This window comes from Aquila chrysaetos, chromosome 19 (assembly GCF_900496995.4).
Source record: "Aquila chrysaetos chrysaetos chromosome 19, bAquChr1.4, whole genome shotgun sequence".
Taxonomy (NCBI): domain Eukaryota; kingdom Metazoa; phylum Chordata; class Aves; order Accipitriformes; family Accipitridae; genus Aquila; species Aquila chrysaetos.
In genome coordinates this window covers 17,967,622-17,983,508 of record NC_044022.1, presented here as the reverse complement: position 1 = coordinate 17,983,508, position 15,887 = coordinate 17,967,622, and positions in this window count along the sequence as shown.

Sequence of the window (15,887 nt, the reverse complement as noted above, 5' to 3'; positions counted from 1 at the left end):
AATTTTCTTTTACCATATCTCCCTCTATCTCGTAATAAGAGTGAATTCATGTTGATCACAGTGGCATCTTAATACTCCAGGACTCATGATCTTAAACACACTTACTGTTCCCATACTGTGGTCAGGAGGCCAAGGAGTAGCAGGGTGCCTCTCCCCAAAGTTGTGAGGGGAAGGGGTTTTTCAGACTTGGTGATGGAGAGTCATCCCCCGAGGCAGGCTCTGGCTCGCTATCCTAGTGGTACAGCAGCATGGTGGGAAGAATACCTGTATCATAAGGGACTCCTCAGAAAATAACAGTTGTCTTTTATTATTCACAGTATAAGGGCCTTGTGAATCCTCTGTGCTGCAACAGTGAAATTAAAATAAAAAGAAGATTGCTCTGAATCAAAAAGAAAAGAACATTTGTTGAATAAGCTGCTCTACCAACATAAATAATGATGTCACAGTCTAGCTCTCTGTCTCTCTTTCTGCTCATTTTTAATTACTTTTGTCTAGTTTCCTTTGGTATAAAAATAGATTTTTTCCTCCCTCTGTGTCCTTTTCAACTGTTTTTTTTTGTTTAGTTTTGCTTTATAATTCCAGGTGGCACTAACCTCTGATGTAAATGTTGTGTGTTTGCTGGAAAGAGCACGTAGGAGTCTGCCTGCACTCAGCAGGGAAGCAACCCTCCAGACAATTATGTCCTCTTTCATTTATTTCCCATTCTCTTTAGCAGCTTTCCTGGATTAAAAGTGGTTTATCAGAAAAGATCTTAGCTGCTCTCAGTTCATCAAAGATGCCAATGTTGGAAACATAAGACAGTTCCACCTTGCAGGAATCTATACAAAGCTACGCATATACACGTATATGCATAGGATCATATACTTTCACATCAAGGGGGCAGTTTTGAAGAAATAAAATTGAGAATGTATTATTACACCTAAAGCACTCTCTTTGCTTCTTGGCACATAAAGAGAGAAATGGGACAATGTCCCTGCCCTTGCCCTGATAATGCCATGTTCTTCACTTTTCTGAGAATGTCTTGTATTTAGGTTCCTGAATGAGCGCTAAACTTTTCTGAAAATGTCTTTCTAATACTGTGATGAAATTCTGTCCCTGAGCTAAATTGAATATCTGATCCTCAAATGTGCAAAACAGCATATACTCGCTACAACAGATTTTTCTTTCAGTGAGCGAAAGCTAAATGATCCTTACATCCACTAACCCATAAACAAAGTACCCTATCCCTTCACTCCCTAGTAGCAGAATAATAATCTCCTGACAACAGATAATGAACAAAACCTAGCAAATGTCTCTTTCTGCAAAGACTGAGTCACAGCACTCAGAAATATTATTCCTTCTAGCTAAAAGGCTAGCAATTCCCATGTTTTTTTCATTAAGTTTGAGCAAAGAAATGTGAGAGTCCCATACATTTTCCTCTCTCATTTCCACTCTTAGACCTCATGAAAAATTGAATAATGTCTGTAGCCAAAAAAACAGTCTTGTATGATTTGTTGATCTATGGAAATTAATTGTAAAATATCTTGACTTCTTCCTGCAAGGAAGCACAAATCAAGCTTCCTTCATGTCAGAAAAATCTTGATTCTTTAAAACAAATGGTAAGGGATGAACTGTATGATTTTGACTGATTAATCAGACAGATTCTTTCCTTACAAATGCTTGCATAAAATTAGAATAAATCCTTTGGCTACATTAGTTTTTCTTGAGTTTTACTCTGACTTGAAGAAGTGCAGAGTCTCAGTGAGAAGCTGATATCATTCTGGCATGACACCATTTAACTCAGTTTATTTCAGTAGAGCTACATCTGGTGAATATGGGCTTGAAAACAGACTCAAGCCCAGACTGTTGATTAAGGTATCAAAACTAAAAAAGAAGGCTTTTACCCTGCTAGACTATGATGCTCCCTTCCTTTTAAATTAGACCTCAGAAAGATTAAATGCTTCAGAAGATTTGAATAAGACTTCAACATACCTACTCTATTGTTATTAATGATTTATCTGTATTACTAATTAACTGTAATAATTAGGTATCTTTTTGTTTTAATTTTGAGATCTATATGTTTTTAAATCAAATAAAAATAACAGTTTCTGTTAAAACCCAATATCTTTCAAGTATGATAAGTATGGGTACTATGTATGTGTTTTATATTAAATTTCTGTGTTCAGCCATACCACAGATGGGACTAATTTGGAGTTTTAAAAGGTACAGGTTCCTGGCTGTCTTTACATTTTGTTTTATGTTCTCTTTTGTTTCCTGACAGAGTATTTTTGGGGAAGAGGTGGACTACAGGATTAAGTTTTGGGAGACTGAGGATTAGATACCTATGTGAGAATAAATCTGTGATTTGCAAGCAAGACAAGATGTAATATTTTGTAAATGAAAATATCTAGGGAGAGAATTACATATGTACAGGGTGTTGACTTGTTGAGTGCTGGGAGAGCCAAACTGGTGACTTTGAGAGCCAATTTATCGTAGTGCTATACAATATTTACAAGCCTGAGGCAATAAGTTTCTTTCAGTCCAGGAAGAGCCCCACCATGGATAAATGCCTTTGTCTGGGCAGGGTGGAGCATTGGCTGGGGTCTGGCATCTGAACGAGCAGGCCAGGCAAATGTTTTAGCCTCCTAGAAACTAGGGATACAAAGGACTTTTTTCTTATTTGGGTCAGCATGGTAGGAAGGCTGATAAATAGCCTGCAGTAATGCAAGAGAAGTCCCAGGCAACCTGTAGCCCAGAGGTGAAGTTAGGACAGTCTGTCTAGATATGGAAGTTCCCATATCACATTGTTGACCATGAATATATAGTGCCCAGGCAGCCTGCATGAGGGTGCCCTCATAGGTACTCTTAATGTGCAATTAATGCCAGGTGGTCTAATTCAGTTTCAGTTCAAAATTTACCCCTATCTTCCCTGTCCAGACAAACTCTGAATGACCAGACTTCTTCTGGCAGCATAATAACCTGCCCTATAGACTGCTAAGGCTCTTGAATGGGGAACTGTTCCCTGCCACTTGCTGGCTCAGCTGTGTTGCCCGTGAGCACAAGGCTCAGTCTTTTTTCTGCTCCTCTCTGGTATAGAAGCACTGAAGTAGAGTGTGCTGGCACCCATCCTCGTACAGTTGTTTATCCTCTACACTATGTCCTCTAAGAATGTTCTTTGAAGGCAGCGTAAAGGCAACCTGCAGAAATCTCCGAAGGCAGAGTATACCCAGCCAGATACGTCTTTTAGGATTGGCGGGGTACAGGGCAGAGCCATGGTGAGACACCTACTTGAGAATTTCTGCTATAACCAGTCTACTTTTAATTTGTCAAAGATGTCTCTAGCTGGCCATCCTTAAATTTAGGAATACACAACCCAAGCCCATTTTAAATGGCCTACGGACACAATAGACCAAAGACATCCTCTAGCACAGCAATCATGGGTCAGAGTTTATCTAGATTTATTGTGAGGAGTGGAATGGAGAGGGACATGTAGAAGTGATCAAGGGTTCATCTGAGCAGAGAAGAGATTTTTTGTGCTTGTTGTGAGCCCAACAAGTTTACTGCAAGCAACAGGGCACACGCTTACAACCTTTGGCTCTCACTGTTAACAGGTCAAGGTAATGGACACAGGAGGAAAGGCATATGAGTTCAAACACAGGTTGTGTTGTAGTCAGTGGCAAAACTGTCAAAGAGAACAACTAAATGGAAGTGGTGAACAGACACAAGGCACATGGAGAGAGCAGACAAAGTGAGTTAAAAATGTGCATCAGTGAGAAAAGAGACACTTGAGAGAACAAAAAGCAAAACTGTAAGGAAATTTTTTTTATATGTAAAGTAGAGAATAAAAGCAAAAAGAAACTTTCATTCCTTTTGTTTAGTTGCTCTAGACAGCATGCAAATGCATGAAGCAAGGGAAATAGAGGAATAATCTAATTATGTTTCTAATGAGGGAGAAAACAAGCCTATACAGGAGAAAAAAAATAGGGGTGTTCAATTTCAGTGGAACAAGCTTTGTTAGAATTGAAAGTGTTGGGTAAAAGTGAAAGAAATAGAATCACGAAGGGAAGGGGCGAGTGAGGGAAATTGGAAGGCGTTCAAACTAAAATTCGTGTTTGCCTCAGGCAAAGCTCTGTTATGTGCATGCTACCTACCCAGTAAATATACGGTAAAGGAAAAGGGATGCTAATGTGAATGAAGAATGCTCTGTATGAAGTAATCAAGATTTGGAAGGGACCAAATGTGAGGGATAAAATGTGGATTATGGAAGGGAGAGATGAGGAAGTGTAGAGAAAAGAGAGGGGAATTCAGCAAAAAGTCTAAAAGCAAAGTAGCACAAGAGGAGAAAAGAGAAGCAATAGAAATGTGTTAGGGCAGGAAGGTCATCCAAGGAGATTATAGGCGAGGATATTGTAAATGTAAGATATTATTAACCAAAGAAATAGATATGGCAACTATATGAAATTAATTCCTTGCCTCAGTTTTCACAAAATAAAAATAAAGGACAAATGTTAAAAGCAGATGTAAAATTTCCCCAGGGAGGAAAAAGAAATATTAGAAATATTACAGGAAATCTCGGTCATGCCAGAACAGGTAATCAAAAATAATGGTCAAAACCATATACACCAAGAATATATATAGAAAAAAAACCCTCAAACTACCTCTACTCAAGTATACTTTACAGCTTTCTTTGTAAGGAAAAAAAAGAAAAAAGAGGTTAGAGGAGAGAGGAATAAAAATTTCAACTCACAGCTCTTTTAAAGCATATCGATGACAAGTTAAAAGCTATATTTAAAATACCCAGCCCACCAATTCTTCACTCTTCTGATAAAATAAATGTCTTTGGAAAAGAATACAACAAAACCACTCCTCAAAGCCTGTGCATTTCACTCTCTTGTAATTCACGTACCCATTAAGGACATAATCTGCTACCACTGAAGCCAATGGAAGCATGTAGTGCTGATTTCACATGGCATTGAGTCAGGTCCCAGCTAACAGAACAGTTTACGTTCCTATACTGGAGAAATTGTATGGACCTTCACAGCCCTGTGTGCTAAGAGTGCCTCCGCCACCAAATTCATGCATGTTCATCACTGCTTCATGTCTCAGTCTTTCCAAGTGGAAAATGGGACATGCAACTGGTGCTGAAGTGTTTTGAGATCAGACAGTGAAAACTTTTGGATTTTACACATACAAAGACCACTCAAAAAGCTGCTTCCTGGGACATATAGAGGAAGAAATTACTGTTAAACACCTCTTTATTTTTCTGCTTTGGCTGCCCACCCTGTATAAAACAACAGGGCAGAAGAGCAGTTGCATCTGGGCTCCTACATTTTTCCAGTGACGCCTGTCCCCTTGTGTGTACTGAAGTGCAGGTCAACAGGAGGGAAAAGTGCTACTTCTGTCCCAAAGTTGCTCTTTCAATTCCTTCTCTACTGCCAGACACGTGTAATTACATGCTGCCACTTCTTCAGGGAAGATTGCAACCACTATGTTTTCAAGCAGTGCTGGGCTAAGATATCTAAGACCCATCAGCATAGTAGTCTTAGAAGAATCAGCCTTGAGGAGTCACATATCTGACACTCCATCTGAGATCAGTGGTTCAAAAGCTCCAGGGAGCTTTTTTTACCCCTTTTTAAAATATTCAGCAGCAGTAGAGCCTCTTTTAACAAAACTACAGCTGGGTGAGCTGAATCCTGCTCTGAGTTGCTTTGGAATTCATTCAGAGAAATTTCCTTGAATTCTGCATGCATGTAGAGCTGCCAACTTGCAGCAGCAAGGAAGGTATTTTCCTCAGCCCATCACGCTGATACAGGCATCTGATGGTTACTTTTTTTTTTTTTTAGTTAAAAGCTCTCAAAACCCATTTTGAGTGTCTTTAAATGCTAGTGAATAGCTTAGTCACACAGTACTCTTCTCTGTCTTAGTTCCCTGGATGAGATGCTAGGCATAATGTTGCAGAAGCACAAGACTGTAGTTTTTGCTTGGTTTTATCTTAAGTATAAATGGTGTCTCACATCTTGCTGGAAGGGAGGAAACATTTGTGGAAATGGGACATGGACAGCAGTGGGGATATCACTTCTTTGAGTATATTGACTTCAAATTTCTACTGAATCCAGAGGAATGGTTGTTTTCTATCTTCTGTGTATCAAAAAGTGACCTCTGACCCATCAAAGAATTTAACCCACAGGGTTTCTGTGGATATTTTCAGAGGTGTGAATCTCAGCTGGTGAATTGACACTGGCTATACTGAAGTTAGACTTCACCTACACCACACGTGAAAGCAGCAAATCAGGAAACCAGCAGTAGAATCCAGACTCCCTTGAATCACATTCCCACGTGTATCTTGAAGGCCCTTAGCCTTCCTAAATGCTCAGTTATATTGATTAGACCTTCTGACATATTTATTTAATTAAGTGTCCTATATTTGAGACTATATATAAGCTCTACTGTATCCGTAGAGAAATTCAAACTTCATAGTAGGAAGGAGGTGTACAAATGAACCAGCCCTCAGTTCAAGCAGAACAGCCAAAAGAAAGTGTCATTCTATAAATAAGTGATGTTTTCAGTGTGGTTTACAAACAGGCAAGCATCCAAACTTTTGCAGCAGAGGCTTCGTTACAAGAACCTTTTGAAACATAAACCGAAGATATAACTCTACAAGTGCTCAACACAGAAAATGCTAGTAGATCGCAGCAAAAGAGTATTTGAGCTGCATTCAAAAGACAACTGAAGAAGGTACTAGCAATTGATAGAGCAACGAGCCACGGTGTAGGAGAATATTATTGAACATGCTATGCTGGTTGGGAGGAATCCAGATCAGCACCTGAGCAGCTGCATATTCTGGACAATCTGTTGATGATTAATGAAGGAAGAAGGGAGGCCAGTTACAGTCATCTCAGCCCATTTTTATGAATGCATAGCATAAATCAGGTTTTCATCATCTTTTTTAAAGAGCCTCTCTGTGCAAAAAGGAGAATAACTCATGTGGCAACTAGGGCACTGTGGAAACTCATCTTCAGTAAGCAGGCACTGTTCTACTGGTTCTTTATGAAGAGTTAATTATAAACAAAAATGTATAATCATATGACACTGAACAACAAGCTGAGGGAAGTTTCGGAAATATTGCCTAAATATTAGAGTAATTGACTGAGAATCATCAGCTCAGGAGGTCAGCATTTGCACAGGCAGAAGTCAGGCCATTTAGACATCTTCAGTGTAAGTGTCTGTTCCTGACATCCAGAGTTTCTCTTAACTTTATGGAAGAAAAGAAGACACTCCAAGGATGGGTTTCTCTAACCTGTTCTAGTTGTTTATACTAGGATAAGTTCAACTGTACCTAGAAATGCTCATTTCTCTCTTTTGACCATAAAGCGGACTCGCCGTAAAACTACCTCAGATGTAGATGACTGCATGCAAAAGTCCCATTTAGTCAGGTGAATCCCCCCCAGCTTCTAACAGTATAAAATGCTTGCATTGGGCGTTAAATTTTTGATGTTAAGCCTTGGAATTGAAGTTAGAGATATTTGGGATGGAAAAGGCTGGATGAGTTTCTTTGCTTATCTTGAAGGCTTGGTGGTTCCCTTTACACTGAGCTATGGAGTGTGATCCAGAGATCCTCAAGCTGTCAGCAACCCATGTGTGTGAATATGTTCCCACAGCAAAGCTTCTTGCTTAGAAGCGCATCTTCAGAAGTGGTATAATCATGTTGTCAAAGCCAAGCAACAATATGAACCAAGAAAATACTCTTTTCAAAGTATGTTTGATAGCTTAGCAGCATGCTTCCTAGTATGTTGGATTTCAGAACATGAAGAGCCAGTCTGAATTTCTCTGCACGCATGGTGCAAAAAACACACTTGTCCTTCGTTTGTTACTGCAATGACCTCAGTAGGATCTCCTATTCCTTACTTTCTTCAGCAGTGTTTTGGTCAACAAGGATAGAGGGAAAGGTATGGATTATATTATATGGATTGTAGAGGTTTTTTCTACAACTAAATGAGATATTTTAGCTGTACTTTCTAGTGGCTGAAAACTGGAATAGGAAAAAAGGAAATATGTCAGGATTAAGTTTAATTTACCAAACAGTTCAGCTGAAGTGAATGAAAACAAACATAAATTCTTAAAAAAAAAAAAAAAAAAAGGAAGAGTCTGCTTTAATTTAAGGTTTTAAATAAAAAGTCTTGTGTTCCTAAATTTACATTGCATTTTGTAGATTTAAAAATATTTTCAAAAGTAAACATTTAATCTGAAGTAACATCTCTTCAAATTATTTTCATTTCAGACTGAGACAATTATGTTGTTAATATTACTAGCCACAGTAAAGATTGTAAAATGATAGGTTGCAGTGTCAGATAAGAGGCATTATAATGGAGAAAGGGAAGGTTTATGAACTTCTTTCTGTAGCTTAGTCTAACACAAACCCTCAAACAAAATTCTGTCATGGTAGTGTTCTGATCCAGTATTCTATCTGTAGAGGTTCATGCACATCTTTTTATTGGAGCATTTTTTTATAACATTACAGCAACCCACATGTTGACTGCATATATATATATATATATGCAGTTATATATATAACATATAATATTTAAAATAGAACATTATGTATAACAGAACATTATATATAATAGAACATCATATGTAATATATAGTATATATAACATATTAATATATATAGTGATATATAATATTATTTATATAAATTATATATTATAATATTACAGCAAGCCACCTAGGGTTTCAGACTCAACGGCACCTGCCACTGTGCTGCTAATCCTCATATAGCCCTAGCTGAATCGGATGTGTGGTGACCTAGCACAGGCTGTAGATAGTCAAGACTACTTTGCAAGAAGCATTTGCTTTACTGAAGCTCCCTGTTCAAGGACTACCTTGCCATATACACCATGTTGTACCTAGTGTTATGTGTACATGTTCCAAAGCACTTCTTTTGGCAAAGAAAAAGGCAGATGCTAACACTGGCGTTTGAGTCATACTCTCCTTTCTTATGACGACAAAAGCAAAGTCCTGCCCATGAGACTGAATAACTCCATGCAAAGATAGAGGCTGGGACTCAGCTATCCAGACAGCAGCTTTGCAGAATGGGAACTGGGAGTCCTCGGGGACAGCAAGATCCTGTTCTGTAAAGCTGCTTTCTGGACTGGCCAGGCAGACAGCAAGATGAACATGACTCAGCTCTAAGCCTTTGCAGCAAAAGCAGCCAGCAGCATATTGGTCAGCAGGTCAGGAGAAATTATTCTTGTGTGCAAAACAGACATTGACATAAAGGAGCAAATTCAGCAGAGGCCTCCAATGTGGTCAGGGTCACTGGTGCACACAACATATTAGGAAAGGCTGAAAGAACGGGTTTTTCCCAGACTTAAAAGAGAAGGTTAAGGGCAGATGGTATTGCCAACTTCAACTATCAAATGGAAGGGTATTGAAAAGGTGGAGCCAAACTCTTCTTGGAGTTGCACAGTGATAGGACAAGGGACAACACATATGCAAGTCGGAACATGGGAAATTGTTTAGCTATTAGGAAAAAACCTTTTTTCACCACAAAGGTGGTCAAACATTGTACCAGGTTGCTCAGCATAGAAATCTCCATCCTTGGAGGTATTAAAAATGCATCCTGGACAAGACCATGAGCAAACTGATTTAATAAGACTGTTTTGAGCAGGAGGTTAGACCAGGTGACTTACAGAGGTCCCTTCCAAACTCAAGTCTTCTGTAAATTTCTTTGGCCAACAGAAGAGTGTTGCTGCTCAGGGGTACTCTCCATGCAAATTAAGTGCCTTGTTTCCAGAATCAAAAAATTCTGTTCTCATCTACCAGCTGTCACCTCTTGAGCTGTGTCAGAATACCCAGTGGGTAACAACAGGGTTATCCTTGAGCTCCTTTCTCCGGTCTTGCACCTAACAGAGCAACAGTATGCCTCCAGATACCTGGAGCTGTCTCACATGATATATATACTAAAGCCACATCCAAAACCCAGTTCATCTGCAGACATGGAGCTTCTACACACACCTTCACAACTTGGGCAGTCTCTTACAAGGTTAACGCACAAAACTTGTCAGAAGAGGACTCTGAACCTAAACTAGGACCTTTAGGTGCTACAATCAAGGATAAAAATAGAAGTGTAATCTCTTTTTTCCAATATGCAGCCTCTCTGTTCTTAGCATATTACTTCTGCCCATGTGTTGGAGGCTGAACTGCAACATCTGCAATACACTACTTTTGCTTCTTCATTTTCCATATGGCCTGAAGAGCCCTAGACCTGAATCCTCAAGAAAAAATAGTCTGTTCTCTCTCTGTACTCAAAAGCTAATTTTGTTTGAAATGGATAGGATTTGTTCCAATTAAGATCATGATGGAATAAAAAAGATGGTGTTGCTAAACAGGAAGCTTATATAATAATAATTTAAAATTTGTAATATCTTTACATTTGGGGAGCCCAAAATGATCATATTGGAACTAGTCTACAAAAAAGTCTTCAGACTCAGTTTAACATCATCTAAATCTTGCCTTGTTGTTTGGGCTGAAATTAGGTGTTCACAAACATTCTGACATGGATGGGTACAGGCGCCTTAGAATACTTTCTACAAACACAACAAAATGCTTAGAGAGAAGCTGCCTAAACTAGCAAAGAGAAAATCCCTACATCTCTCCTCACTAAGGGTTTGGTTTTTGTTTTTTTTTTTTCTGGTGACAAAGGTGAACTACTGCATATATCTAAAAATCTGCCTGGTTAGGTCATACAAGTATGACAGGCAAGGATATGTCTGAGAATACACTTTGGGATTTAGCGACTGATCTTCTCAGATGTTATATAATTGTGCATTTTAGCAGTGTCAAAAACATATGTCCTGATGGGATTTAGGTGCTGCAAGTACAAAGTGGACACAGGAAAGGATCTGTGAATACCTACAGATGTGTATTGTGGTCATGAGGCTCCTTCAGGTACAATTCATTACTAAGAAGTAAAAAAGAATATCTTTCTCATGCAAAGTTTTGTTAGCTCACAGTGCAGAACAGTTGAAAGGCAGACAGAAAAAAAGCTGTGCAGCTGGCTTTGCAGCCATAAAATTAAGTTTAAATGAGAAAAAGGGCACTATTTGTCTTCTGATTTCCGAGTGCGTAGGGTTCACTTGGTTCACATTTTCAAGCTTTTCTGTACACCTGTGACTGAAGAAATTTAATTTTTTTTAAATAAAAAGAAAGCTGAGAATCTCACTTAACCACATCATTTTGCAAGCTATATATGGAACACATAATCCTTTCCTTCTTCGAAGTATTTTCATAGGCTTTTACATGATGGTCCTGATTCTTAGCGCAATCTCTTTTTGACTGTAGTATTGACTGTAATTGAGCTAGACCACCTTATATCTGATCCCAAATCTCGTCTTCAAAGCAAACTTTTTGTTTAATCTTGCCTCGCTGATTTTCTGACTGACCATTTCTAGTCTGATGTCATGTTCTTTAACTGTTCATGTTCTTTCTCTTCAGGATGAATTATTCATCATTTGGACACATTCCAAAATGCATGGAGCCTTTTTAAAGACTGAAGATAGTTCATAACATTAAAAGCAACCATCTGTCCTGGTTTTGGCTAGGATAGAGTTAATTTTCTTGCTAGTATCTGGTACACTGCTGTGTTTTGGATTTAGTATGGGAATAACGTTGATAACACACTGATGTTTTCGGTTGTTGCTAAGTAGTGCTTATTCTAAGTCAAGGATTTTTCACTTTCCCATGCTCTGCCAGGTGCACAAGAAGCTGGGAGGGAGCATGGCCAGGACAGCTGACCCGAACTAACCAAAGGAATATTCCATACCATAGGACGTCACACTCAGTATATAAACTGGGGGGAGTTGTCCAGGAGGCCCAGATCACTGCTTGGGCCCTGGCTGGGCATCATCAGTGGGTGGTGAGCAATTGCATTGTGCATTAGTTGTCTTTGGGGGTTTTTATTTCTCTCTCTTTTTGTTATCTTCCTTTTCATTATTATTATGTTTATTACTATTATTACTATTATTATTATCGGAATATTTTATTTCAATTATTAAACTGTTCTTATCTCAGCCCATGAGTTTTACTTTTTTTTTCTGATTCTCCTCCCCATACCACTGGCAGGGGAGGGGTGAGCAAGAGGCTGCGTGGTGCTTACTTGCTGGCTGGAGTTAAACCATGACACCATCTCTTCAAAACATGCTTTCCTTTTCTGATTCTACCTCCTGCTCTCCTGCAGAAAATGCTTTCAGCTTTCAAAGTCTTTTCCCTGAATATGGTCTTCATTCTTCATGAAATTACCCAGTCATTACTCCCCACAAGCATGTGGTCCCACGTTGGTCTGGAACATATAGAGGGTTATTGTATTACATGGTTATTTGTGACCTGTAAAATTGATACCAAGTTTATTATAGTGCAGCTGACTTGGTTTCAGGTTTCAGACGTTATTAATCATAATAGAAAAGAGTGTAACAGCAGGAGCATGTCTGATGGAGGAGACTTCAGACTGAGATTCGTCCTATACGTAGGTTGAAAAACAGTTAAAACTATCCATATATTAAGTTGAATTCTTAAATTGTGAGATCTCTAGTTCCTTACATGTGCTTTTCAGGCTTCTAAACACATAAGGAGACTTACGTCCTTGGAAGTTTAGCATTGCTTTTAACTTGGAAAAAATAAAAGTAAATGGTAAATAAAGTTCAAGATAGACAGACAAGAAAAACTCCTAGTTCAGGACTTCCTCATTTGCACTAATTGTTGAAATAGCTTTGCAAAATGGACATTATGAAATAGTAAAAGATAAGAGTCTGATTAAAGTTACCATGGGGTAAACTGGAATTATTCCCATGATGTGAACACACCTATGTAAATGAAAACAGAATCAGAGTTTAGGTAAAATCGGTTGCCTAGAGATGGTTGATTTCCATCTCATTGAAAGTCATTAGTATAAATCTAACACTTGAGCAAGAAAGGGCCCAGACACGCAAAGAGAGAGACCCATGGTTAGTTCCTCTTCCAACACAGTTATAGAATCAGTTAGAAAAAACCCAAAATTAAAAAAATATACTACAACAAAAAGTGCTTTTTCTTCTAAGTAAAATATATATTCCTATGACTCCTGGGTAAATTCATCAGGTAGGAAGTGTTTAAGGAGCTGTGGCTCACACAAGAGCCCCATTAATGGCATGTTGTGGGGCAACAGCTGTGCTATCACTGCAACAGCACTGAGGTGCAACAGTGAAAATCCTTGCTGCGTAATGACATTGAGGCCAGCAATCAGGGAAAGACTCACCAGACACTTAGATAGCTAGCTCCAGCTTCTAGTTACAATGCTAAAGATTAAGATTGTGAAGAAAGACAAATTTTTATGCCTCAAAGGCATTGGCTAGCAGAAAGCCAGAAAAACTTTCCCAGTGGGCAGATACTTTTAAAGCTTCTTTCTTGACCCTTGGTTTGAAATATGCAATACTCACCATGTCTTTCCCAGGATCTTTGCAGAGACAAAACACAGCATGCTCATTACTATGTTGCTATGCCTTTATTTAGTTAGGGTCACTATAAGGGGCTTCTGCATACTATGGAGGAGACCAGGTGATCTGCCACATGAAAGGTTTGGTGCTTTAAACTCATGCTTAATTTCAAACTTGGGATTAGTCTTATTGAAGGCAGGAGGCACCCTTTTACAGAGTATTTAAAAACTTTATTGAAGACACCTGAGCTTTGCAGCCTACCTGCAAACACAAACATTAGGCAAAATTTATGGAGTGAAAGATTAAAAATTATTTGCCCAAGTCTCTTCAAGAGCTCAAAGACAATGTGTTGACACTACAAACACAGGAGTGAAGGAGAACAAAACACAACCATTTATACTGTTTTTCTTTACTCTGTCAGATCCTCCAGACTGCAGAAGCTCTTAGAAACTGCCAATTTATTTTAGTGGTGTGCAGGGATATTCAGCACTGATAGCAAATAATTTTGCATAAAGCTTAAAATTCTAGTACATACAGTAAAGCTAAATCCCCAGAGTACCTCTCAGCTTTGAACAGTGCTGCTTAGGAAAAGAAGTGATTGTATATGCAAGAGAAAATCAGAAATAAAACCCATCTATGCTGAAAAATGGAATACAAATGGGGAGATAAATAATATGCTGCTTCAAAGTAAGTCTTGCCACACAAATCCTATAATCACTGTGAGAAAAAGGGATTATGTAAATATATTTGGTGATTAGCAAAATTACATATTCAAAATTATTTAATTTCATTATCCACTGAAAGTTACACAAATAAATACCTACTGTACCTGCATTTTCCCCATCTGCCTCTGTCATTTTTGACAATTATTATCTACAAGCTAGACAATGTATGACCCAGGTGATGAGCTAGATTTTGTTTAACAAACATTTATCGTGTATGTACCATGAATGATTTCAGACCAAAAAGGACAGACTGATGGTTAAAGCGTTTGAATGAGAATCAAGAAACCTTGGCACTGCCTTCACTTCCTTACTTACAGAAAGACAATTATTTTTATGTCTCATTTTTGAGGTATGCAAAATGTGCTGACTGCCTGCCCACAAGTCCCCTTGGTCAAAATGTACTGTGTCATACATGGGAGTAGGACACCAGCTGGAGATAGAAGCAGATGGAGAAGAGAAGGAAGGCTGTGAGGTATGGCAATAATGATGGTTGTCAAATGTGTAGCCAGGTAGGCAAGGCCAGAAGGTAAAAGGGACACCTTTGTACCATCCCTCTATCCCAAGAAAAGGAAGGGAGTCCAAATACTGAAAGGCACTCTGTCAGCCTCTGGTGAAGCTATAGAGAGAGAAATAAAAAAGGAGTGATAGACAGGCCTAAACATCTTGGATTGCTTGGGTCAATGTGGGTAAGATTCTTTTCTGTTAAGAAGGGAGTTCCGAATTGGAGAAAATGGTACAGTAGTAACTATGTATAAAACCCCAGGTCAGATAACTCTGTCCAGACATGCATGGGTTGAGTAGTGACCCAGGGATGAGGGCAACAACCTCCAGCACTTGGATAGAAATTACATGTGATCCTAAGATGAAGAGGAGACTTTATCTGAGAGTCCTTCCTGAGAAGACAGAAGATAAAAGAAAATACTTGGAATCTATGACATGAGAGACTGTTTTAATTCACAATTTTCTTTTTTTAAGATGCAAAATAGTGAAAAATACTCTCAGATCTTATAGAGGGAGCCAGAGCAGCTATCAAGGCAAGGCAAGGAATGGTGCAAGACAGAGCTTGCAGCAAAAAAGACAGCCTAAAATGGCAGGGAACAGTATGCAGCCAGGAAAGAGGAGGCAGCTGGGCCCTCACCAAATGATGAGCTGTCCTGAGATCTGGCCTTGCTACCTGGAAAGGTTTAACAACCTCCAAGTGCAGCTGAAAATGATAGGGGAAGGGAAAGTAACCCAGGGCTTAGCTGTTGCTTCTCCAGAGGAAAAGATATTAGAGTTATTATGGTTATAGTTTTACTTTAAGCATTAACTATCATTATTGTTCTTATGTACCTTTTAGGAATGCATTGTTTCCCTTGGTTACAGGCATTGTTCAATAGCCATTCTCTCAGGTTTTTTTTTTGTCTGAGTACCAGGGAATGTATTACAACAACCTGAGATTAGGTAAGGTCTTGGGCTAGGGATTTACAAGTGAGGCCCTAAAATTTGAATCTGATCCTTGACGCTGCCAAATAAGTCACACTGAAGGTTAAATGTGGGTGTCCAACACCTATGAAGTCCCATACCTAACAATGTCTGAACACCAGTTGTTACATGTCTTTATGACAGTTCCACAAGGCAGCAAAGCATCATGTTGTGGCGACAGGAGCACGGAGACAGGCAAACTCAGGACGAGGTCATCATGGTGCAGGGAAATCAAACAATACTATCTTGT